Source organism: Scylla paramamosain, chromosome 4 (assembly GCF_035594125.1).
Source record: "Scylla paramamosain isolate STU-SP2022 chromosome 4, ASM3559412v1, whole genome shotgun sequence".
NCBI lineage: Eukaryota > Metazoa > Arthropoda > Malacostraca > Decapoda > Portunidae > Scylla > Scylla paramamosain.
Genome location: NC_087154.1, coordinates 9410001 through 9437500, shown reverse-complemented (window position 1 = coordinate 9437500; position 27500 = coordinate 9410001). Strand labels below are relative to the sequence as shown.

At 43.0% G+C, this 27500-nt stretch overlaps 1 long non-coding RNA gene and 1 other non-coding gene across 3 annotated transcripts in view; one reads left to right on the top strand and one right to left on the bottom strand.

The window, feature by feature from the left end:
- The window catches only part of LOC135099717 (uncharacterized), a 536836-nt gene that overhangs the window by 430611 nt on the left and 78725 nt on the right, over nt 1-27500 (bottom strand). For both annotated transcript variants that reach the window (XR_010268311.1, XR_010268310.1), the window contains exon 2: nt 7954-8018. This is a non-coding gene — a long non-coding RNA (uncharacterized LOC135099717). The remainder of the gene's footprint in view (nt 1-7953; nt 8019-27500) is intronic.
- On the top strand, nt 25219-25300 carry Trnas-gcu (transfer RNA serine (anticodon GCU)). The gene has a single exon. It is a non-coding gene; the product is annotated as a tRNA-Ser (tRNA).

Here is a 27500-nt window from a genome sequence, read left to right as displayed (position 1 = left end):
CTCGTGCCAGACCCTCCCCCACCATCTCTCTCTCTCTCTCTCTCTCTCTCTCTCTCTCTCTCTCTCTCTCTCTCTCTTACATCCACTACCCTAAGGCGGCCTCTCTTTCTCTCTTTACTTCACAGACACAAGCATATTAGCGAGACGCAGCGTGGAAGAGAGCCTGAAAACCTGCTAATCCTGGTGATACTAAGTCCCCATTTGCTACCAACCATCCACTCCACACCCGGCCTAAGATGCATACCTTGATCCCCAATCACCTTGCTGCTTGCTCCGCCACACCCACTAAACACCCGGCGAAAGATGCAAGGCGTAATCTCCTCTCATCTCACCCTCTGCTCGTCTTACACTCTGAATCTTCCTTCCTACAAAGACATAAGAAGATGCTGTTGCCTCACTTGCCTCGCCTCGCCTTGCCCCGCTCTCCAGCTCTCGCCCCAGGTAAGGCAATCAGCACCCACACTCAGCTTCAAGTTCAGCCCTGCGAGTAACGAGGCTTTTGTGGGGCCGTATAGATTTTGTGTCGTGTCCATAAAGGCGCCATCGATGTGCTCTATAACGTGCATGTGCCCCGGTCTGCCGCCTCGACTTTTATAACCTTGGTGCATTAGCAGTTGATAATAAAACCTACACACGGGCTCCGAGGGACGGCACGGGAAGGGGGGACAGATATAAATAGAGAGACATGTTGATACCGGATGTTAAAGCTCAGAGTGCACGAGGACCAGCTGTGGCTAGAATGTGAGTAGTGTTGTGGTGGTAGTGGTGGTGGTGGTGGTGATAGTAGTAGTAGTAGTAGTAGTAGTAGTAGTAGTAGTAGTAGTAGTAGTAGTAGTAGTAGTAGTAGTAGTAGTAGTAGTAGTAGTAGTAGTAGTAGTAGTAGTAGTAGTAGTAGTAGTAGTAGTAGTAGTAGTAAAAGGCAGCTGAAAGGGACAGAAAGAGAGGGCTGGGAATCCTCTGTATTTTTATTCAAAATTAAAACAAAGCGTGACGTTTCGTCTCGGCTACCTAAGCTTTAAGGCGGATCTCAGCTTGGTAGATAAATAGATAAATAAATAAATAGAGATAGGGATTGATAAACAGATACAGGCGGAAAGAAAAAAGAAAGTATATATATATATATATATATATATATATATATATATATATATATATATATATATATATATATATATATATATATATATATATATATATATATATATATATTAGATGGACAGACAGACAGAAAGAAAGACAAACAGACAGACAAAGAGACATAGATAGATAGATATGTTTATAGTTAGATAGATAAGGATATAAATTGTCATTTCTGTCGCCATTATTATCATCATGACAACCACCAGCATAACAATTACCGTACCACTACTACTTCAAGCACTCCTCAGGCAACAGCGCGTCCCATTACAATACAGGTAATCCCTACTCTGAATTATACTTTTCCGGGTACTACAGCCAGGATCAACCAACCTTGAATGGGCGCCGATCAGCAATGAATGGGGATTGGCTATAGACGGTGTGGTAATGAACTAGCCACCCTACTCCTTATATCGAACGAAGCCTGGGGACTGGGTGGCGCTAGCTGCAAGACGCCTATCGCTCAGAGCCATGGCACCCCTAGACCTTCACTCCTCCCGTGCAGTAGTGGTCAGTATTATTCAACGCTTCCCCGTCTTTTCACGACTATTTTTAGGCTCTACTGGGATTTGTGGCGGCTTCTAAGGTCGATTTCTTGATTGTAGTGATAACTTAACACGAATTCTGCATAATCACTGAGGAAAACACCAATGAAAATACGACAGTTCACCTCTGTTCCCTTCAAATGGTCCTTATGAGAGACTAGCATTTAATAACACGAGCCGTTGTCTCCCCATGCATCGCCATCCGCACCGCCACCCTCGTTATCATTCCTGGAATAATTCGCCTTGTTAGCTGCGTACGTACTAACTAATTCCCATTACTACCCAAGCTAATATTTACCTTGTTACGTCCCCTCCGTACCTCTGAATCAAGGGCAGGAGTAACAGGTGACCTCTCTCGCTCTCTCCCCCTCTCTCTCTCTCTCTCTCTCTCTCTCTCTCTCTCTCTCTCTCCCTCCCTCGCTCGTCACACTCAGTTAGCTCACAATTCCGCTGGTGGTAATCAGCCTAATCTTGTTGCAAGCGACCATTACGAGTGCTCCGCTGCGTTACGTAATGTTGATGTGCATTGTTATTGAATCATACGTGTTGGATATGTTTGTATTAGCATTACCGCTACTCTTGATCTTATTGTTGACGGTGATGGTGGTGGTGGTGGTGGTGGTGGTGTTTATCTACTAATGAGCAAAGGAAGAAATGAGAGCTTTACACCTTCACTAGCTTAAAAACAATACCTGCTTCCACACACACACACATACACACACACACACACACACACACACACACACACACGTTTACACAAACTCAACGACCTACATATATTTTCCCCAGAAACACTCTAGTACAAATACACCTTTTAATACACTATAACTCTAAGGACATTGCCATCCCGTTTACAAATCCCAGCGAGGAAATCCTGAGTATCTACAAAGTCATGTACGTGCAGCCTGACACTTCCCTATCAGAGAGAAAATAAGACGGTAACTCATGCACCACGAAACACTGGATGGGAGGGAAGAAGGACATAACCGTAGTTCAAGATAGTAACGAGGACATCACGGCAGACCATAACATAACCCTTACACGCATAACGCAGCCCGCGGTTCATACACTCGTGGTCAATAGCACTCACTTCTTTTTTAATCCTTTCACGGTGATATGCAACACTTCAAAAAATTAAAGGCGATGCGCATAATCTTTACAATCAGCTGCTTCAGTCTCCTTAATTTCTTAATTATTCTATTTATTGATTTTGGGAAAAAAAGCATAACACTGAAAGTGAGTGGAGCATGTTACACGACCTTCTGGCCCTGACTGTGCACAGTGAAGCGACAACGTCAACACTCCCAACCCTCGACTTGACTGTCGCATTTACCATAGTAACCATAATGGATTGATTACCATGAAAAAAAAAAAAAGCTGAAAATGCTATTTTTAAATAAAGAAAATATATTTTGTTATAATCAGACTTTCAAAATTCTTATATGGAAACTACAAAGAATAACCTTTCTAGAAAAGGTAACTTAGGCTATACATTAATAAAATACGGCCATCATACAAACAGTAAGAGACATTTCACATTTTGCCAAAACAACGTTCATTAATCAGTGCACTCCTCCCCTGGGGTGAAGTGAATGTTGGAGCCCAAACCTACCCTAACCTGTACAAGACGACAACTATGACCAAACAATGGGGATGATAGGTGGAAACAGGTAGGTATATTTTATACAGGAACTGCCACGTGTAAGCCTGATGGCTTCTTGCAGATTCCCGTATTTCTTATGTTTTTTTTTATGTTCTTAAGCCTCCCTCAGCAGTCACAAAAGCATTATCCAACCCTCCTGAAGGCGCCGATGGCTTCCCTTCGTCAGCAGCGCAGTCGCCTAAGTCTGTCCAGCGCCCCTCTGCCTCTCGCTCACTCAAGCTTCGCCTAACGTCAGCTGCCTTCCTAATTACGAGTCGAACATGATTTCCCGGCGGAGCGGCAGGTAATCTGGTTAATATTCACGCTCAGAGGATTCAGTTCCTTGTCGATTATCTCGTTTAGTATAAAGATTCGTGTATTTTCTAACCACTCTCATAAGGGAATACAATTATACAAAAGGAGGGCTGTATTATTTTTCTTGTAACTTATTCAACTATAAAGATTCTCTCTCTCTCTCTCTCTCTCTCTCTCTCTCTCTCTCTCTCTCTCTCTCTCTCTCTCTCTCTCTCTCTCTCTCTCTCTCTCTCTCTCTCTGTATGTATGTATGTATTATCTGAAAAGGGATTATTGTTACAAAGGATAATTTTTATTAATATTTCCATCATCCTATTCACAAACGTAGATACTTCTTTTCTTCAATCTTTGTGCCTACTACTGTTTACAGCCTATCAAGGTTAGCATTAAAGGTCTTCCATTTTGTAACTATTCTTCAAAGGGAGCACAATAATAAAGCAGGATCGTATGTATTAATAGTTAGTTCTGTTAACTTATTTACCACCATTCTATTTTTTTTTTTTTTTTTTTGCAGAAGGGGCACCAACCAAGAGCAACAAAATCATAAAAAAATAAGGTTCACTGAGGTCACAATCCTCCCCCTATTTTTTTTGTTTTTGTCTTTGTAAGCGTTCTTATAAAGGAATACATTCACAACAGAGGACTTCACCTTTTCATTCATGGCCTCGTCAATCTATCTATGAAGCCACATCATTTACCTATGTAATCCAGGAACAGGTCTAGGGCTCTGTTCCTTCTAACATTGAGACCTATATTTTCTAGCCATTCTCAGTTCAAATAAAGAATTCTTTCTTTTCAATTCTTGTCTATTGATCTATTTACCAAACTTCCCATTTCATTTATTACTGTGCAGGTCATTTTTTCCTGTCTATCTGTCCATCACCTCGCTTAACTCAACCACCACCGATGGAAGGAGGCACAAGTGTTATAAAGCCAATTTATTCCTAACTGGTTTTGGTTGTAGCTTCTTCAGGGGAACAGAAACAACGAGGGAAAGTAGGCAGGGATAAACTCGCCTCATAACACCTTTGTCTTTCTTTTAATCTTCACCTCCCAGTCTGTCAGAATGTCTCGATATCGGAACCGCGTACGGTTACAATTTATTTTGCTATCATGTATGTTCACTTACTTTCTTTTTTTTTTTTTTGCATCTCATAGTAATCCTCCCATCTCTTTGTCATCATCTAATTGCATATCTATGAATTATTTCTTCAATTTGTTTACTTCGCTAACTATCATGTCTGTTTATTTATTTATTTATTTTTTGTACACTTTTATTCTTGTTTCTATTAATTTATCTACGTAGCTATATATCTGTCATACTCAGTCTGATAATTCAATTATATTTATTCATCTAACTGTGAATCCAATTACTCTTCCATTTATTTTTTTTTTTCATCTCTTGCTATCTGTCTCATTTACTTATTTTTATATTTTTTACAACGTATTCATTCACCTGTGTATCAATTTACCTATTTACTTCCAAGTTTTAAAAGAAAAGACAACGAGAAAGAAGCGCTACAATTATCCATCCATTTATTTATCCAGTTAGTTATAATCCCTTCCATCCCTGTCTATCCCTCGGTGTCCATTTATCTTTCTCGTGTCCGTCCTACCCAATAATAAAATAGTAATCCACGCGGAAAGAAAACTCGATCCCAATAGAAAACGCAATTACAGGGGTGGTCGATTCGAAACACTTGAGATGGAAGTGAGGAGCAGGAAGGCTGAGGAGAGGAGAGGAGAGGTTATTAGCAGGTGAAAAATTGTCTCCTCTCTCTCTCTCTCTCTCTCTCTCTCTCTCTCTCTCTCTCTCTCTCTCTCTCTCTCTCTCTCTCTCTCTCTCTCTCTGTCTCTCGGGAAAGACAAACCGAGGACAAGATGAACGAGAATTCCATTGCCTCTGCTGCTGCTGCTATTATTATTTTTTGCCCCGAGCAGAGCATCATTAGCTACACCCATCTTCCAACACACTCTCTCTCTCTCTCTCTCTCTCTCTCTCTCTCTCTCTCTGACAAGGTATCTTATCTACGCAGGTGTAAATACGTGTACGATTCTCCCCACGGAGCTTTCTCCCGCCCCGCCATGCCACCCACACGCCTTCTCCGCCCCTCGCCGCCACACGCCAGCGCACCTCAGCCTTACCACTGAGCACCCCGTGGGAAATTGTCCTTAAGAGCAACGTGTAAATTACTATATGGTGTGTGTGTGTGTGTGTGTGTGTGTGTGTGTGTGTGTGTGTTAGGCTAGATATTAAAGGGTGTAATAACAAACAGAGATTTAAACTAAGAAGAAGAATCATATATATATATATATATATATATATATATATATATATATATATATATATATATATATATATATATATATATATATATATATATATATATATATATATATATATATATATATATATATATATATATATATATATATATATATATAAACTAAAACCTAAAACAATATTGGTTTTCGCCTCGTTCTCTCTCCTGTTTGGCTGACCAACATGAGTGACGAGTGGAGAGCTGCCCGCAACAGTAGGCAAGCCAGTCCAAAGAGTAATAACTAATGCTTGTATGTTCAGATCTTTATGACTGACAGCGTGCCTAAAAACTGACTTAAATGATCAGTCTGTAATGCTCGGAATAAGCTAAGTTTTAGATAATAATCATTGTAGTTGTTCCGAATCTTAATCATTCGCCATTAGTCACCCTTGATATTTTCAGACTCCCAAGCACAGCTGTTCACGGGAGCCTCACTTCAGTAATCTTGGTAATCAGATTGCGTAATATTCAGCACAATCACCATAATTTCTTCAGGTCATCTTTAAGGCCTTATACCACCTCCTTCAAGAGTAGCTCAACCCCTTTATACTACTAAGCAAATACAAGCAAATAAACACCTCCGCTGAGCCACCAGGGAGGTCACACAGCTCCCGGAGACTAACATGATGATTCCCACTTATTATAACTCCGTGCATGTGCTGCTCCTAAACCTTATGCCAAGTTTCTTTTCTTTCTTTTTTTTTCCTACCGTCCTCTAACTCAAGCTTTTTTTTTTTTTAAGACTAGAAAGGAGCACTGGCTGTTCAAGTGACGGCATTACACGGTGATTTATTGCAGTAGGGAGTTTTAATAGGCGAAAGATAAAACTAAAGAACTAAAGGCTTGAACTAATCGATTGATGGCGTTATTGTTTTCAGTGGTGTCTTTTGAATTTATACTCCAAACTTGCAATACACAACAGAGGAAAAAAATTGAAGAATCCATTACAGTGAAAGGCTCAAGTCACCACCAAAGGAAAAATAACCAACGTATTTTTTTTTACGTAACAGCGAAGAAAAACGGCGAGACGAGAGGCCCCACTAATGGTATCACTTCAAAATGAGAACTGTGGGGAAAGAATATCCAAAATTAGAAGTGTCTGGAGACCACTATGACATATTCTATTATTTTTTTAAGGGAGCGTCAATTAAGTGGACATTTTTTTTTTTCTAGTTGTGTAACCTTCTGCCAGCCGTCACCGCAAGAAATACAAGTAAAAGTGAGTAAAGTCCATGAAGTAAAGACAAAAATTACGCGCCATGAGACAAACTTAAATGTAACAGCCGCCTAATAATTAAAAAAAAAAAAAAAAGAAGGAGAAACATGAGTAAATGCATGAGTACATCCATGAAAAAAATAAATAAATAAACAAACAAAAAAATTGAAATTGGGCGTCATTAGACCAGCCCTAATGTGACAGCCGCCCAGTACTCACAAAATAACAAAAAAAGGGGGGGGGGCTAAAAACATACGAGACGTCTAAATGCATCCATAAAAAAAAAAAAGAAAGAAAGAAAGAAAGAAAGAAAGAAAGAAAAGCTACACATTGAAGTCGGGCACCACTAGACAAGCCCGAATGTGACAGCCGCCCAGTGCTCACAAAATAACAAGAAAAGAACTAAAGGCATGCGAAGACTGTCTAAATGCAGCCATACACATAAAAAGAAACAGTAAAGCTGAACACCACTAGACAAGCACAAACGTGACAGCCGCCCAACACTCACAAAATAACTGGGCAAAAAGGACCAAAAAAAAAAAAAAAAAAAAAAAAAAAAAACATGAAGGGCAGGAGGGAGGTTCGCGAAGAAAGTCACGCGTGAAATATTAAAATGACTGATTTAAGCACTGCATTTACATTCACGAGTGGAAAGCCCGCGCTGCACTTTCATTAAACTTGACATCAAACAGCCTACATTAACGGCGAATACATCAGTACAGGCTGTGACATACCGCACTGTATTAAAGCATAGGACACCAGGCTCGTACTCACCAAGCCGGTCTCCATTGAGGTACTCGTGGTGGTGGTGGTGATGGTGGTGGAAGTCTGCCAGAGTGCTGGAAGGGATTTGATTTGATTTAATTTATTGCGCAGAAAGGCGTCAATCCTAAGTAGATACAAAGAACAAGCACAGATAACAAATATACATAAGGGTATTAAATTCAGTATATAACATTAGACATATAATCCACCAAATCAAGAGAAGCGTGCGAGGATGACGTTTAGTTGTCTGCCATCAAGATGTAGTGGCACACGTCAATAAGCGGGACTCCACGGGGCAGCAGACCCTCCAGCTCAGGGCAGTGGAGACCGTGGTGTTATTGTCTGGGGCACCACAAATGCAGGTTTTCGAGAAGGTATTCCACACTCTACCATGTATTACACTGTGTAACACGATTTTTGTCCTTGCGTAACAACTGTTATTTTCTATTTGCTTATGCCTAGAAAACATGGAAAAACACGGATATTTATTTCTAACTTTGCTTTTGTGGCCAGGATATGATATTTAAGAAATTCACCTATTACCACTCTGGGAGGAAGAGGTGAATTTGAACTCTCATTTCCATAAAGTAGAAAGAAAACGACAAATGATACAAAAGTAGCATTTATTTATTCTAGGATTACACAAGTAAGACAATAAAGTCTCCCATCATGTTTTCATTAAACGACCCTTGGTAGCAGTGCTCAAAGTCCAGTATATCCAGGTGGAAGCGCTCGCCTAGCTCCTCGGAGTACGCCCATGCACACCATAAATGTTAATGGTAAAATGGTAAATGTCATTCGTAGTGTGTGCCATAATGTCAACTTACAAAAACAACTTATTGAACATAATAGTAACTGTCAGCCTGCGACAGTAGGCAATTAATTACCTGAATTTCGATGATGACCTTGTAAATGATTCCCTAAAATTACTGGTGCTAATGTACGCAAATGACACAGTTATATTGTGTGACAGTGAGCAAAACTGAAGGTAAACTAAGACGTTGTTTAATTATTATAATGGAAGGTTTAAGAAAGGTCAGCTCGTACAAACAACTAAGGCAATGTACACAGTGATTGGTACTTCCTGTAAATATGACCTGCCAATATATAATAGTATGGTGGTGCCTGTGATGTGATGTATGCATGTGAAATATTTGGTAATGACGTAGGAAGAGAGTTAGAATTGTTACAAATGAAGTTTTATAAGCATGCTCCTTATGTACACAAGACGTTGTAGATGGGGAACTCATAGTTTATCCACTGGAAATAAGTATAAAATGCAGAATGATAAATTACTAGTCAAGGCTAATTATGGGAAAAAATACTAAACCATGTATATGTATATGTTTATGTATATGTTTATCATGGTTACATCAGTCTGGTGTTTATTTATCGCCAAGGTTGGATTGCATATGTGAAACTGTACATGTGATGAACGTGGCTTTTCACAATGACTGTGGAACAGAGGTTAAAAGACTTGTGATAACATCTTGGAATCGAAATATAACAACAGAAAACACCTGTAGTAGTTATAAAATATAAAGAAATTTATAAGGAATTTTAGTTGTTTTATTTTTTATTTTGTTTGTACACATAGAAGGTAGAGTAGGAAATAGGAAATAAGATTTATGGTGAGTCTTTTTGGAGATCAAGGTAGGCAGGAGTCGCCGGTTAGGTTTCTTTACTGAACCTAGACATTTGCTTTTACTTATTTATTTATTTTATTTTATTTTTATTTTTTTTTTTATTTATTTATTTTATTTATTTATTTTTTTTGCTATGCAATAAAGATTTAATAAACCATTTATCCAATCACTTTGTTTCATTATCCTGTAAGAAATACAAGATAAGTAATGACTTGTTAAGTGTAAACAGAAGGATTATTCATGGTTATGGACTATCGAAGTTTCAATGGTTTTGTGCCAATATGTCTATTTCTATTTCTTCGAGGGTAGTGCTCAATGCCTTTAAATAGCGTAGTGGGACTCGGAGAACATGGAACAGGAAGGACGATGCTAACACAGCTCCGTGAGCCGCCAAAACATTCAAAAAGCTATTAATTCTAACGGCGTATCGCGGAGTGAAGCAGTCTTCAGTGTATTGTCCTCTCTCTCTCTCTCTTTCTCTCTCTTTCTCAACGGTTACGTGCGGCAGTGTCAATGAGACGTTCATTTCGAGCGTTAGTAATGCCGTCGCGGACGGGAGGCGCCGTACGCAGCCTCCTCCCACGTGGTCACGAAGGGACGCCCGTCGCTCCCAAACACCCGCACGGAAGGTGAGGGCCAGACGTGCGTCCCGTCGGGTGCCGGCGGTTCCTCGGTATTCGCCTCGCTCTCTATCTTCGCGGCTAATGCCTTGCGGCGGGCCCTGCGTCGCTTCGTAGCGTTCGTCCCGCTGTGAGTCACCGCAACAGCAGTAGCCTCCGTCACAGGGGGGCGCCCGTCGCTCCCTGACGGAGGTTCCTCGATACTATCGGCGGACGGGGTGGTCTCGGCACACGGTGGCCGAACCTCGCTCTTCATGCTCGCTGCTGCCTCATTTCCTGCTGAGGCGCGAGATTCTTCGAGCTTCGCGGCAGCCTCGCTTTCTGCCGAAACTTTCAGAGCTGCAGCAAGGGCCCTGCGGCGGGCCCTGCGCTTTTGGGAGGCGCTCGTCTTGACCATGGTCGCTGCAGCTGCAACAGCTGCAGTAGCCTCATTTTCTGGTGAGGCGCTTATCTCGCAGCGAACGATCGTAGTGTGGGGGAGGCAGCTGTCCCGCGGGGCGAACACGTCCAGCCCTTTCTCTTCCGCATCGTCCACTTCCTCAGCCCAGGTCATGACAACCTTGGGCTCCTGCTCTTCTTCCACCAACTCCTCTTTCTGCCGCTCCTCCCCCACATCCTCGGCAGCAGTCGCGGCGCTGCAGGCATCGGTTTGGCCGTTTTCTTCTGTAACTTTCGCTTCATATATCTCCGTAACTGTCATAACGTTTTCATTTTTCTCGTCGTTGTTTTCCAAGACTTCTGCGTTACTGCTCAAGGGCGTCAAGGATGGCTCAGGGTCCTTGTGCTTTCGGCGGCGCTTCATCCTCTTGAACAGTTTGAAGAACCACCCGAAGCAGCCGCGGCAGCCTCGGGTGTCTTCCTCTTCCGTAACCATTCGTGAGGTTTTGGGAGACATTTCTCCAGTCCTTCCTTACTCTAAAGTCTACACAGACCGTCAGAGGCCGGGCACTTAATTTGCAAAGAACAAATTATGCAAGTATTTTTCTGATTGGCTGAGCGCCGCCTCACAGCAAACAGCTCATTGGCTCAGCCGCCTCACTCACCTCCAAGCTGCCGTGATGCTTGCGTGTCACAAGTTGACTATGGATATACTGAAGACCTGTGGAAGCTGCAGCATCCTCACTACAGCAGAGGTGAATCGGGATCAGCTCCGTGCCATGCACGGTGGAATGGTGGGAGGGTTGTTTTTTTTTTTTTTAAGAAGAGATGGGAGAAGAGAAATAAGAAGAGAATACATAGAAGGTAGAGTAAGAAATACGAAGGACAAGGACTTAAAAGTTGGTGGGCTGTCCACTTGTGTAAGATTTATAGTTTTTTTTTTTTTTTTTTTTGCTGGCTGGAGATCAAAGTCGGGGTCGCCGGTTAGGTTTCGTTACTGAACCTAGACGGTTGTTTTTATTTATTTATTTATTTATTTATTTATTTATTTACTTTTTATTTATTTTTTCTATGCAATAAAGAAAATTTAATAAACCGTATATCCAGTCACTTTGTTTCATTATCCTGTAAGTCTCAGACAGGAAATACTGTTAAGTATTGACTTGTTAGATGTAAACTGAAGGATTATTCATGGCAGTGTGGAGATGTGCTTTGTTGGGTTGGGTGGTGGGATCTATCAACGCGACACAACCTTCCAGACAATTGTCCCCTCTTCTTCAATGACACTCGACTGTCCCCCTCTGAACATCCTCGGTCTGTCCTTTACTTATAATCTAAACTGGAAACTTCACATCTCATCTGTAGATAAAACAGCTTCTATGAAGTTAGGTGTTCTGAGACGTCTCCGCCAGTTTTTCTCACACAGTTGCTAACTCTGAACAGGGGCCTTATCCGTCCATGTATGAAGTATGTTTTACTGTACATGTCTGTTAGGGGGTGGGGGGGGATGGTTCCATTCAAAAGCTATTTATCTCATCAACTCCTCTCCTCTAACTGAGCTATTTCCAGCCTCTTTCTCATCGCCGCAATGTTGCATCTCTTGCTATCTTCTACCGCTATTTTCATGCTAACTGTTCGTGCTAAATGCATGCCTCCCCTCCTCCCGCGGCCTCGCTGCACAAGTCTTTCTTCTTTCTCTCACCCCTATGTCCACCTCTCTAATGCAAGAATCAACAGTATTTGCATTCATTCATCCCTTTCTCTGGTAAACTCTGGAATTCCCTTCTTGCTTCTGCATTTTCACCTTCCTATGACTTTAATTCTTCCATGAGGGAGGTTTTAAAACACTTATCCTTCAATTTTTTACCATTGCTTCGGACCCTATTCGGGGACCGGCATCTCAGTGGGCCATTTTATTTTTATTTATTTTTATTTTTTTTTTTTTACTCTGGCCAGTGTCCCTCCTACATAAAAAAAAAAGTACACAATGCTTACTCGTAACTAAGCATTATATGTATACATTTTTTTTTTATTTCCCTTTTAAATGACAACAATCTGCTTGTGTTAACTTGAGTCTTTAAATTTAGCAGCAAATATTCTTGAGCTAATTCATCAAATATTATTTATGTATGATACTGAAATGAATTAAGGATATTTGAGGTCTTTAATTATTGCTTCTGGCCTAGCGAGGGAGATGCATAAATAAAAAAAAAAATATTAATAATTACTTCCTATATAATCAATTAATATTTTGTAAATCAATAATAATAAAAAGTATTTGTGAATAGATTCAAATTTTAACATACTGTCTGGCGAACTTACTTCAGATAGTAAGTCAGATTTACTGAAAAAAAAAAAAAAAAAACTAATAAATTCATTCTGAGCAATGGTTGCCTTCCTTAAAAGTGACGGCCGCGTGCTGGCCCAGACAGGTGCAGAATATGTCAAATGAGCACAGCACAAGTTGTAATAAATGTTGATTAATGTCTTAGTGTTGAGGTTATATGTGATCTTATAAACTATTCCACAACTGTTTTAAACTTTAGCACAGACATCATCAATGTGCACTTTCCAGTTCAAATGTTTGTCAATTTTAACCCCTAGAAATTTTGTGTGAGCTTCCTGATGTAAAATTTCGCACACAGAGTAACTGAGTAAGGAACTGTAAAAAGAGACACGAAACAGCTTGAACACACACACATACACACACACACACACACACACACACACACACACACACACACACACACACACACACACACACACACACACACACAGATAAACAACAATACAAAAAAAAAATCCTGTAATACCAAGTTTTCACATTAAAACATAAAAAAAGAAAAGAAAAAAAAAGGGAAAATCTCTCCTCCGCAGTGTGCGCCGCCTCACCTGGGCTCGGCGAAACACACACACACACACACACACACACACACACACACACACACACACACACACACACACACACACACACACACACACACACACACACACACACACACTTCTCACCGCGTCTCGAGAGTCAATTGCAGTGTATCGATTTCCCGGCGTGACGTCACCACTTCCTTCATCGGTATTCACAGTCTGGCATCCGTCGCGCTGAAATTTCTGATCGTCGTGGAGAAAATTGCTGGAGTCGCACAAAATCTAGCGTTCTTAACTCCCCCACTATCACGGCCCCAGTCACGTTATATTCCAAGATGTCATTATAGGGAGTTTTTTCTTTATTATAGTTTTTTTTTTTTAAAGTTAAGGATGATATTTTTTGCTATCGACGAGCATTTAGTTAATCATCACAGGAGAGTTTAATTTCGTCTATTCTATTATGACTGACTAACGAGTGATTTGATGAAGTTTGGAAAATGTCTGTAGTAATGAATGAACTAAACGCGTTGTAAGTCTCTTGGTATTGTTTTGAAAGGCCATAAATTTGATTAGCCAGGTTCTTACGCTGCGTTTTTCTCTACTAAGCGTTTTACTGTTGTTCTCGCCCATTGCCAACATTCGCAGCACTGTACAGAATGCTTAACAAGGACATACAGAAAAAAAGGGAGGCATTAGGAGGATATATTAGTCTCTTACGTGTTACATGATTGTTTTAACTTTTTTCAGTGCAATCTGACGTGTTTCCTTACTCGCAAACCACTCTGAGGCATTGTTGACGTGTTCTACAGCCGCCTGTGAGCATTACTCTAACTAAATATCTGCTAACCTACTCTTTTCGTCCCCTTTTCTTTAGTGTTGATGCTTTAATAGATTTTATACATTGCCTTTAGTCTTGTGAATTGCGCCATATTGCAATAAAAGAGTTAAGATGCTGTAGTAGAAAAAAAATTGTCTATAAAGTTGAAGGTGATTATTGGGGAAAAATACCCATCATTGAAAGGAAGGTGCAGAATCCTTGCTGAATTATAAACAAAACCATAAAAATAGTCATTAGAGTAGCCAGAACTATAACTAAAATCCTGAAAACACATACAATTTCCATCAACTTCCACTAGAGTAGCTCAAACTACAGCTAAAATTCAATGGTGGAGAGAAGGGATCGAAGCGCTTTAAGAATAAGTACTACAGTCTCACGCCAACGAGCTGGAGTCATCGGTCTCCTGGTCAGCATACACTCGTCTTGCAAGTAATGGAGTCTGGGATCAAGCAACGCAGGATGAGGTGAGTCGATCCTTCTTGTTTATCTTGTAATGACTAAATGTGTGGATGTCAGGTAACTCCCTTCATACGGGCGAGCATCATGCATAACACACACACACACACACACACACACACACACACACACACACACACACACACACACACACACACACACACACCTGCACCACACACCTGCACCTCCCCAGCAAACCAGGCCACTGCAGGTTTGGGATACATTTCCTGCAAGTAATTAATATACAAAATGATCTCATCTGACACACAAGCCTCCCGCTCCTTGTAATTATCCTGGGCAGAGCGTGCAGACAGCAGCGTTCTTGTGGCGGCGCAGCGGGGGGCGGCGCTCCCTGGTGAGGCGGACTGACATCCCGACGGAGAGGCAGACGAGGAGGGGACGTGTAAACCTCCGCTCCATGGGACTCATTCAAGCTCTCAGCGTCCCCAGAAGCTACAACTTAGTACTTATTCATTTATTTATTTATTTATCTATTTTTTTTAACTAAGTGTTTTGGCTCCTGCTATCTCTCTCTCTCTCTCTCTCTCTCTCTCTCTCTCTCTCTCTCTCTCTCTCTCTCTCTCTCTCTCTCTCTCTCTCTCTCTCTCTCTCTCTCTTTTTCTGGTTTGGCTTCTATTTGAACTTAACCCTTTCAATACCTCCTGTTTCTATTTTTTTTTTTTTTTCCTTTTTTTCTCTCCTTTCTACGACTTGAACGGTTTCGGAAGAAAAGTAGCAAGACAATTCAGAAACTAAATTGCTCACTCCCCCTGGTCCTTCTGTGTTTCTTAGAGAACTACAATGAGTAGCTTGTTTTTGTCCACTTTTTTTTCCTAAGCCGGTCTCCCTGACACGTACGAAACCCATACCACAACGTCGATTTCATAATATTCTGCATGTCAACAAATTCAAATTCAAATTAATTCATGTTCCACAGGGTAGTGGCTATTACAATCATTGGTTTTAGTGGACTACAATCTACAAGTCTAATAATATACATAATAAAATACCCTGAAAACGATTATATATAAATATACTCCTACATACAGGCATGTAGTGGCAGCCCAGTAAGTCCAAGTGTTTTTATGTACGGCACTGCCCTAATGATTAATATCAAAACAAGTAAAAGTTACTGTAAAATTAGCTAAGCATCGGTAAACAGGTGGCTTGAACAAGACATGGAAGGTATTTTCGTCATCAAGAATTCATAAATTTAAATTCTAGTTCATCCAAAAAAAAAAAAAAAAAAAAATAATAATAATAATAATAATAATAATAATAACAATAAAATAGAATAAAAAAAATAAATAAAAAAAATAATAATAATAATAATAATAATAATAATAATAATAATAATCTTATTTTTTATGAAATCTAGAAAATGTCTGTATGGTGAGTGCATGGGTAAGTGAAAAGAGTTTGGTGTAAATTTTTACCATAATTCTGAATGAAGTAATACAGTGGCTCAATCTTCCTAGTTCTGTAGTTTAAATTTTGCTCAGTAAAATTACCTACAATTATTCCAATGAAATAAAAGAGAAAATAATGATAATAATACAGCAGTCAGAGTTAACAAACCTACATGAACATACGTGTACACGGCGCCTAACTTTCATTTACATTTAGGGGAGTGCCACCAACTCCTACAAAAATAGCAATGAAATAAAAACAACAACGGTTAATCTCCGCTGTACAAAACAGTTGAGTTCTAGAGTTGCAGTCGTCTTAGTCAGTTCAGTTCCGTGGATATCTTGATAAATAAATCCGTCAAGAATCCCTTTGGGGACTCATTAACCCTTTCACTGGTGTTTGGCGCATTCTTCCTCAGTCACTAACCAGTCTAAGACATTACTTCTTGTTCCACAACCATCTCTAAACATTAGACGGACCAGAAATTCCATAACCTATTCTTTCATTATTCCCTTCCGTCTTGTACGTGCTTGTAAAGATTTCATACTTTGCGGTGTGAATTGTTGCTTATCGCAGTGGAAGGTTTAAGTACTGATTTGAAAGGCCACAGAGAAACTAACCCCAAATCTCATGAGTGTTTCTCCAGTTCATGACAAAGAATCACTTGTTCAACTATCGCTAGAATCATGAGAACCGCAAATAACTTCAACTAGACCTTGTTTAAAGTAATCTAGGTGTTGCGACGAAACGCTTAATGACACGAAGCGGAAACCTAAACCTCCCAAACAAAACAGTAAATGAAACCTGGAGAATATCAAATCAGTCACAACGATGCCCGAACAATAGTAAACAATAATAACAAAGAATTCACACAACCGCCAACACACACCAAGAATGAATAAAAGAAATGAACTAATTAAGCCAATCAATGCTAAGTCCCAGAAATTCAGACAAGCACCAACACACAAGGCTTGGAGAAGAATCAATAATACAGTCAAGCCAGCCAATGTTTAAGAGCCGCTGTCTCACCAATGATGACTCTCCCGACTAAGCAGCGTCCCCCTCTCGTCTCCTCTCCTCTCATCCCGTCTCGCCCCTCAGCTCAAGTGACGCGCCCACCTCTCGTCGTCTATTTTTCCATCAAGTATTAATGGGAATGCTATTCGTCATGACCGCTTAATACGGGAATCAATTACCGTGAGAGAGAGAGAGAGAGAGAGAGAGAGAGAGAGAGAGAGAGAGAGAGAGAGAGAGAGAGAGAGAGAACCAAGGTCACTGTATTCCCTTACTTGCAATTTTCTCTTCCTTTATTTACATCACCCCAAATTCTCCCTCTTTTATCTTTATCCTCTGCTTTTCTCTCACACACTCCTCCCTTATCCTTTGTCCTACTTTACTCCTCCTCCTCCTCCTCCTCCTCCTCCTCCTCCTCCTCCTCCTCCTCCTACTACAATTCTTTCTCCTTCACGCTCGCCTTTCATTTTCTCCTCGGGTTCTCCGTTCCTCCAACCTATATTCACACTTCATCCACTCAAACGCCCTTCTCATCTTCCTCCATCTGTTTCCTCCGTTTTTTCTCCCTTCCTTTATGCCTTTTTCCTCTTCCTCCTCCTCCTCGTATGCGTCTTCCTCCTCCTCCTCCTCCTCCTCCTCCTCCTCCTCCTCCTCCTCCTCCTCCTCCTCCTCCTCCTGGTACGCGTCTTCCTCCTCCTCCTCCTCCTCCTCCTCTTCTTCCTCCTTCTAAGGATGCAACTCATCTATCCTCTGAAAAGCACACGAATTTCTCTTTCTCAGTTTGTATATTTATTTTCTTTCTCAGTCCGTGCAACATTCTCTCTCTCTCTCTCTCTCTCTCTCTCTCTCTCTCTCTCTCTCTCTCTCTCTCTCTCTCTCTCTCTCTCTCTCCTTCTGTGTGTGTGTGTGTGTGTGTGTGTGTGTGTGTGTGAGTGTGTGTGTGTGTGTGAGCTCGAGCTGTTTCGTGTCCCTCTTCTTTCAAGCTCCTTACTCTGTTTTATTTATTTACGTTATTTTATTTTGTTTTATTTTCTCTGTAAAGATGTGAGGCACTTTTCCTTTCCCGAGGGTTGCTCATGACGGAAGAAACCTCGGGGTCTCAAAAACGGGTTTAGAAGAGTAATGAAGCAGGGTGAGGTAGGGAGGGCACGGTGAGGGAGACGAGGAGGAGATGGAAGAGGAGGAAGTAAGGGTAAAGAGAGAAGAAGAGAGATAGGGAGGGAGGGAAGGAGAGACGAGCAGGAAGGAAGTTTTTAAAGGGCAAGGGCAGCTAAGAGTTTCGACAAGAATCTTGAGGCTTCCAGGGAGAGAAAGGGGAAAGAAAAGGGAGAAAAAAAAAAAGTCTTTGATATGAATGTGGAATTAATTGCCTTCTCTCTCTCTCTCTCTCTCTCTTTCTCTCTCTCTCTCTCTCTCTCTCTCTCTCTCTCTCTCTCTCTCTCTCTCTCTCTCTCTCTCTCTCTCTCTCTCTCTCTCTCTCTCTCTCTCTCTCTCCTCTCTCTCTCTCTCTCTCTCTCTCAGTCCTTTAACAGCACATGGCACATTCGTCGCGTTTTCCAAGTTGAACGATTTTTTTTTCTCTTCCTCCTTTTCCCCCGCCTCCCTTCTTTTCTGCCTCCTACCTCCTTCTCCCTCTTCCCTTCTGGCCTCGTTTCCACTTCCTCTAACTCTCACAACAGCCATCACCTCTCCCCTCCTCTCCTCTCCGCAACAAGAACAACAACCTCACGATAACCACCAAACTTATCCCTCTCCCCGGCCTTCCGTCCTCTCCTAACAACTCTAATAATAATTCTTTTAACCACCACCCTCGCATCACGCCCACGGCCGATAGTTAACTGCCCGGCTCCCCTCGCTGCCCGCTGCCTGCTGCAATTGTCATGATCCCACTGCACCGCCTCGACCCTCGCTGGCAGTCACCGTGGTGGATGTGATCACTGCTTGCATGTCTCTGTTCCTCGTCTCCAGGCGGAAGGAAGGAAGGAAGGAAGGAAGGAAGGAAGGAAGGAAGGGTGTGTGTGGTGAGGGATGGTATATGTTGCATGTAGTTGGATTAATGATAGATGTTTGTGTGTGTGTGTGTGTGTGTGTGTGTGTGTGTGTGTGTGTGTGTGTGTGTGTGTGTGTGTGTGTGTGTGTGTGTGTGTGTGTGTGTGTGTGTGTGTGTGTGTGTGTGTGTGTGTGTGTGTGTGTGTGTGTGTGTGTGTGTCGTGTGCAAAATGAAAAAGGTCATATGTTGTTGATCATATGTGATTATATGCAATGATCTGTTGCTATTACTACCACTATTACCACCACCACCACCGCCATTACTACTACTACTACTACTACTACCACTACTACTACTACTACTACTACTACTACCTCCATTAGCTCAATTTATTTCTAACGTCCTTGAATTTGCCTCATTCAATGATATTCCTAATAACACCATCATCACCATCACTGTCACCATCACCAACCTCATCACCAGCGTCTATAATTAAACACGATCAATCCTATTCCAGTCTTTTCCACTTATATCTCTCGGTTGCACGTCTATACCACGCCACCCAAGCAAACTTCCTTAATCTAATACAAACCTCATCTTCACTCGCAACCTAGTATTCTTTTCCTTCCTCTCTCTCCTCTTACGATTCCCAGGCCTTCCTTCAATAAGAAAAAACAATAAAAAAATAAATAAATACTTTCCACATATCCATCTTTCACTGCGCCTCATTCTTTATCAAATTTTCCTACTTTATTCCCACTTCTATCCTTCCTCCTTACCTTCTCCTCTTACTCGTTCCCAGGCCTTCCTTCAATAGATACTCGTATACTCAAAAATCTTACTTCTCCCTCCACCAATACACCTTTCGTATTGCCTCATTCTTCATCAAAATTCCTTTTCTTTTTTTTCATTTCCACTTCTATCCTTCTTTCTTATACCATCACTTCCACTTTAGAGTAACAACCCTTCCCTCACCGCCCCCTTAAAACCATCCTCACCACTCTCACACACACACACACACACACACACACACACACACACACACACACCTTCTGTCACCGCCCTAAGCGCCTCCCTCCTTCCTCTTGCCGCGTTGGAAACATCACCCCCGGCAATTTCTTCCACTCGAGGTAAAATACAGATGCATGCCCTCTCAGCATCGCCAAACCACCACCCCGCAACCCCTCCCCCCATCGCCGCCGCACGTCACGCGGGGAGCGGCGCCCCTACCACGCTACTCCAATCCAGTTTTATACAGTGGCGAATAAGGTTCAATTTGAGGAAAGAAAGAGCGTGTATATCATTTTCTTCACCCCACCAACCACAACCACCACCACCAGTCCCTCCTCTCTCTCTCTCTCTCTCTCTCTCTCTCTCTCTCTCTCTCTCTCTCTCTCTCTCTCTCTCTCTCTCTCTCTCTCTCTCTCTCTCTCTCTCTCTCTCTTGCTTTCTTCCTTCGTTTCCCTTGAGTCCCAGGATAAAACTTGCTCCTTGTTGCACTCCGTCTAAGGACCAGGCGCTAGGGAGAGGAGGAGGAGGAGGAGGAGGAGGAGGAGGAGGAGGAGGAGGAGGAGGAGGAGGAGGAGGAGGAGGAGGAGGAGGAGGAAGGAAGGAGGTGGTAAGGGTATGACAAGAAAGGAAGGAGGGAAGGAGAGAACGAGGAGGGAAGGAAGGAAGGAAGGAAGGGAGAGGAGGCTTTCATATTTCTCTTCACTAAGGCGAAAACACGGTCCTCGCCTGAACCAAAACACCACGAAATACTGTCCAAGTCTCTCTCTGTGTGTGTGTGTGTGTGTGTGTGTGTGTGTGTGTGTGTGTGTGTGTGTGTGTGTGTGTTAGGGCGACGGCGCATGTTGTGTGAGGCTCGTAAAACTCCCCGCCATAAAGATCCTCGCGGGGCCAAACAGCAGGTCGCCGCCGCCGCCGCCGCCGCCAGATTTTTCTCGCGGCACGAATGTAGAAGCCCCGAGAGAAGGTAAACTGAGGCCACCCTGGGGTAATATGGATGACTCTCTCTCTCTCTCTCTCTCTCTCTCTCTCTCTCTCTCTCTCTCTCTCTCTCTCTCTCTCTCTCTCTCTCTCTCTACATTTCTGCTCATTTCCCTTTCCATCTCATCCTCTCATCTCTCCTTCCATCCCATACTCTCATTTTCCACTCCCCTCCGCCACTCCTGCCGTCCCTTCATCATCCCTTCACCTCGCCAGGTAAGCCCTTCACTCACGCCCCTTCATCCCATCCCTGCACGGCGCAAAAACATTCCCGGCATAAAGTATACTCAGCCTCCTGCTCCCTTGGCCTGATTCCCGCAGAAATTTGGGATCCCGTTACCGTGATGCGAGCGATTCCCCCATCCATCACCGCCGCGTGTTCCGGGCACCGCTTTCTCTTTCCCCGCATCCACGCCGCGCCTCCTGTGTGGATGTGTGGCGCGGCGGGTAAATGTGAGGATGCTTGGAATGGCGGATGATTCACATTGTTAAAGGGTGTGCTACTGATGGCGATGAGTTTCAATCAGTCATGTATCATCGTCACGTGTCATTATGCTTCGCTGCGTCATCCTGGCGAGTGGCGGGTGGCGAGTGGCGGCGACTCCCACGCCTCTCCCCGCGACGTGCTGTACATATATCTTCATCATGTCATTTATCTATATCAATGGGTCCAGGCCGGGACTGATAACAGGGATCTGAATGGTTTTCTTTGCCATCGATCTAAAAACTGACGAAAACAGCAAAGCTAAACAAACCGGCGGTGTGCTACGCGCTGTGCGCCGCTTCGCCACGCAGGGGACTGTGTGTCCGGAATACCAGTGGGTGAGTTCCCTGGGTGACTGTGGCGGCGCGCCTCGCCTGGCTGCCCTCCGCCGGGGGACGCGCGCCACGGGTCGCCTCCTGACATGCCTCAACTGCATCCTTCCGTCTTATTATGAATATCTCCTGACTTTTCAATGGTGCGGTTTTGAGGTGACCGAGGTTACTATCATTGCAGCGGCTGTGGAAGATTTATGGCCGCCATTACCGTGGCCGCAACTGCTGTAACGGTGGCCGAGAGAGAACCTCTCAGTGTGCACGCAACTGCGACCTGGACACGACCAGCGCGGCGCGGTCATCACGAAATCTGTCGCCTCGTGATCGCAAATAGTCAGCATTTTGCTATAATTTTTTTTCCACGTGGTGTGCGGCGCGCGGGCGGGCAAGCATGCCGGCATGGCTCGTACTGGCGGGTAATCATGCAAATAGTTGACGGATCAGGAGCGGGACGAAACATTTACGCTGCAAAGGTCTATAAAAAGATAAAAGCGGCTTGTGTGCGGGTCACGCGAGGCCCGCCAGGCCTGCTTGTAGCCACCCGAACCAACGACAAGCGACATTCACCTTTCAGTCTGGGAGTGAAAAGGAAGTTTTTCCTCCACCGCCCGGCGCCTTGTTACTCACCGGCACACGCCACGCCGGCATTGCATCGCCTTGTAATTACTAAACCACGTCAGAGAAACTTGACTGACGTTCAGATCTAATTCAAAAGCAATCATACCAAAAAACGCACTCCTGTTTCTGTTCTTCCGTTCACACCTAAAAACACCCACAGCAGGTGTTAGCAGCTGCCTTCCCGGCCGGCCACTCATGGCTCACCACCCCAGCACCACGCCATCTGAGACACACACACACCCCAGGGACACACGTACATCCTCCATCCTGTCCAACAGTCTGGATTTTCATGTGTTTGTCCGTGTATATTCCTGTTTGTACACTGTGTGCTGTGTGCTGGAGGCGACTGTTCACTGCAGGTCCATACACACATTCCTCCGTGTTCCTCCCTGCTGCTCATTCTCCTTACGTTCATTCCTCTGTTTATTTTGTGCTGCTCTCATTCTCATCCTCTCTGCTTCCTCCACCATTCCTTCTGCTCCCTCTGGGTGTCAACGAGCAGCTCCCTTGCAGACTTCACTCAGGAAACAACATAAAACACTATCACCTTGTTACCTGTGACGAATGACTTAATTAAATGCCACTTTTCACCTGTCGCCCCTCTGGACAAATGATATTCACTAAGGCTAAATAAAACGCGACGCTGTGCTACAAACTGCTACGTGGCGGGATGAGGAAGCAATTACACTTCTACCCTGCGAGGCGATAATGGAGGTAATGATAACGTGCACCGGTGGCGCCATCTGGGCAGAGGTGAACGTGCTGCGGCTTCCCTATAATTTCCATCAGGTCCCTTCCCCTCCACCGCCATAAGTCACCCTAAATAATGATAAGCCGCTGTAAAAATAGTGCTGCTTTGACTCCAAACGCACACTCATGCCCCTCCCCACCGAGCGAACGTCTCCCTTTTCTTCTTCCCGACACAGACACCTCAAGGCACCTCAGATGCCACTCATGAAGATTCACGATACTTTCACCTACATCAGTTCCACTCTTGCAATAAATTAATTAATAACTAACTAAACCAACTAAATAAATAACAAATAACAAATAACAAATAAGTAATCTAACTTAACGTAAACTAACCTAAACAAAACAAGGCAAAATAAAACAGAATTACACATAAATAAATGAAAAAAAAATAGAAAAAAAAACTAAACCAACTTAATCTAACCAAACCTCAAGTACCCTAACCTAACCAAACATGGCGTAAACTAAACTAAATCAAACCAACCTAACCTAATCTTACAATTACTCTAACCTAACCTAACCTTTCATATTTTACAACGAAATCTTGGAGGTGAAATACGAGTATTTGTAAGGGAAATTCGCAGGAAAGAAAACACACACACACACACACACACACACACACACACACACACACACACACACACACACACACCTCTAAACACCTCCCGTGCAGCGCTCCAGGACCCACCTCCACTGCCGAGGCTCCCCCTGGAACATGGAAAACATTACCCGCGCTGGAGGATGACCCAGAAATGACGCTGGAATTCCCTCTCGATCATTTTCCCCGTGCCAATTATTCACCGCACCAACTATACATCATTCATTAGGAGAGTCAAATACCCACCACCTCCCCCTCCCCCCTCCGGTCCCTGCAACCCATCCAAAAGACCCCCTCGACGTCCCCCGTGATGCATGTGAAAGGCTACTGTGATGGCTAATTTCCCTGTCTGTTCTCCGCTCCCAGTATCCAATCCAATCCAATCCCTTTCTTTTAGTGATTGGTTGCGTGTTAATGATTTAAAGTTGAATGTGTTAAATTTTTACTGGTGGGTTGATTACATTAACCCCCCCATTTTTTTTTTTTTTTTTTTTGCTGGCTGATGTGTTGTTAGTTTTTTTTTTTTTATCCTGGTGAGTGCATCATGTTAACTTACTTTTTACTAGTGGATACTGTGTCACATTTTACTGGTGGTATGTTAACTTTTTTTTTTTTATGGATGAATGTAAGTTGTCTTTTTATTAGTGGCTATAACGTATAATTTTTTTTAACTGGAGGATTTCAAATCAAATTTTTAATGATGGATGTGATATGTTAAATTTATGACTAACCTACTTGCCTTCCTTCCTTCCTCCCTGCTCCTTCTTCTCTTATCCTCTTCCCTCATTCATTCCCTCCATCCCTACTTCCCTTCCCTCTTTCCGGCAGTGGATCCAACTCCTGCATGGTGTTGGAAGGAGAGCGAGGGTGCATTAGTTCTTGCCAGTATTTGATGTTTCTACTCCCTTATATCCTTCCAATATTTCACAAATATGAATACAAGGCAAGGATCAGCATTTCCAATCCGCTTAGCACAGCACAAGGAATCACACACACACACACACACACACACACACACACACACACACACACACACACACACACACACACACACACACACACACACACACACACACACGGTCTCTTCACCTCGATAACAGAAATTTAATTATAGCTGAGAGAAGCGTCACTGAAGTAAACAGGTGCTGTACAGGAGAGAACATAACTAAGTCTTCACCGGCCTTTGAAATTATAACTAATGAGAGACCAAAGCTTTTCAAATTACGGGCCTAAATACCAAATCATGTCAGGCGCCACGTCATCACGACAGTTTTCACACCATATCAGACGAGGTGGCCGAGTGGTTAAGGCGTTGGACTGCTAATCCAATAGGGTCTCCCTGCGTGGGTTCGAATCCCATCCTCGTCGAAGTTCATTTTTGGCAGCGGCCACACCGTACTGGACGCCCCGCTTCTCATCTACCAGGGAAGCAGCGTTGAATACAAGATGGGTGACCGCTTTACCCGCCACCAGTCTACTTAAAACTACTCATCTTATCACAATGTCAGTCACCATCAACAAACTGGCAACTTTCCTTTTCTCTGGTGTGTTCGTCTGACAGTCACCAGTTCACACCGGCTTTCCATACAGACAGTCTCTCGTAACGTCTCTTGACTGTTTTTCCACCTTCCATCCATCACAATCTCTAGCTACATTTAAACCTGCCAGCCCTCCAGTCTTTTGCCATTCTTTGATTGCTACTCTCTTTGGCAACAGATACCCAATAATTTTTTTCACAAAGTACTCCCACCATTCCTCGAAGCAAAACCACAACCAGGTCTAAATTTCCTCAAAGCTCATTTCTTATCGGAGACTCCTGTCGATTTGTTTCTTGCCGATGAGGATTGGAGAAGTAATGGAAGTACTTTATCTCGGCATTCACTCGTCGTCCAATAAGGAAACGGAGGCTTTTCCAAGGACAAGACAAGGTAGGAAGAGCGCCAACAGAATTCCAATATCCTTATGTCTATCCTACCCTTAAAAACATCGAGGATTTTTTTTTTAATACGCCTATCTATTCTAGTTTTGATAACATGTAAACACGGCACACACTCACAAAATTCAAAGATGCATAAAACTATTCGACCACGAAGAAAAAAGTTAATACATTATCATAACTTGATTTAACCTAATTTAACCTAACCTGACCGGACCTAACTTGACAAGCACATCACATCATAACACAGCACAAAACCCACCATAACTTCATCTAACATAACCACACCAAACAAAACAAAACCTAACTGGATATAACCAAACCTAATCAAACCTCACTTGACCTGATCTAACCTAACCTAACCTAACCTAATCAAACCTCACTTGACCTGATCTAACCTAAACAACCATAAACGTAACCTAACCTATACAATCGAAAAACACTTAACTGTTCGTCACCCCCCACAACCACACCACGACCACACCACAACCACAACATTCCCTTGCCTGTCTTTTTCCGTACCACCACTCCTCAAATCTTCCCTAACTTCCCTTGCAAAACCACCTCACCTGCACCTCACCTCACCTGCACCGCCGGCGTATTCCGTCCACTGATTGATAAAGGTATGGCTGATCCCGAAACTACAAGGCGATCCAGGACGCTGCCCTCCTATCATGGCAGACTCCAGGGCAAGTTCCCTTCACGACCTCTGGTATTTCCTTGTTTGTCGATAAAAAGATTACGTTGGGGATGATGACCTCAAGATTAAACAATATATAACACGCGAGAGAGATAGAGAGAGAGAGAGAGAGAGAGAGAGAGAGAGAGAGAGAGAGAGAGAGAGAGAGAGAGAGAGAGAGAGAGAGAGAGAGAGAGAGAGAGAGAGAGAAAATGTCAAACAGCCAACAGCCCGACAAATAGAAAGACAGGAAAACAAACAAACAAACAAACAAACAAACATACATACATACATACATACATACATACATACATACATACATACATACATCAATACGGATAAAACACAGGTAGGGATAGACAATAACAGAAACACAAAAAGAGAAAACGAAGACAAACAAAACAAGACAATACATGGAACACACACACACACACACACACACACACACACACACACACACACATACATACACACATCTATTCTCCCCACACCACACACACAATCCATAACCAATCCGAAGTCTTTCAATAATGCGCAGGCCAATTCCGAGGCGACTGAGTGAGGGACACAAGCCGCTGGTGTGGCCGGGTTCTGTAAGGCCCTCGACCCGCCGCCAGGCCATCACGAGCAATCGACCTTGGGCGGGAGGCAGCCTTGTGTCGTGACTCCCGGACACTCTGAGCGCTGGTCGCCGTGAAGTCCATTTCTAGGTCAACTCCACCATTAGGCTTCTGTGTAGCCTGGGCAGCCCCTCAAGTCACCAGCCCGCTATGTTATCCTCGAACCTTAGCCTTGTTCCCTTTCTATTTATTTATTTTATTTTTTTCGTCAAACTAATTACCCTATAGACACATTCCCCTCTTGATATTTCCCCTTGCCAAGAGTTCCCATCTGAGACGTACGAATATTTCATTGTTTTGTTTTCATGTAAAGAAACAGTAAGCGAAACTGTT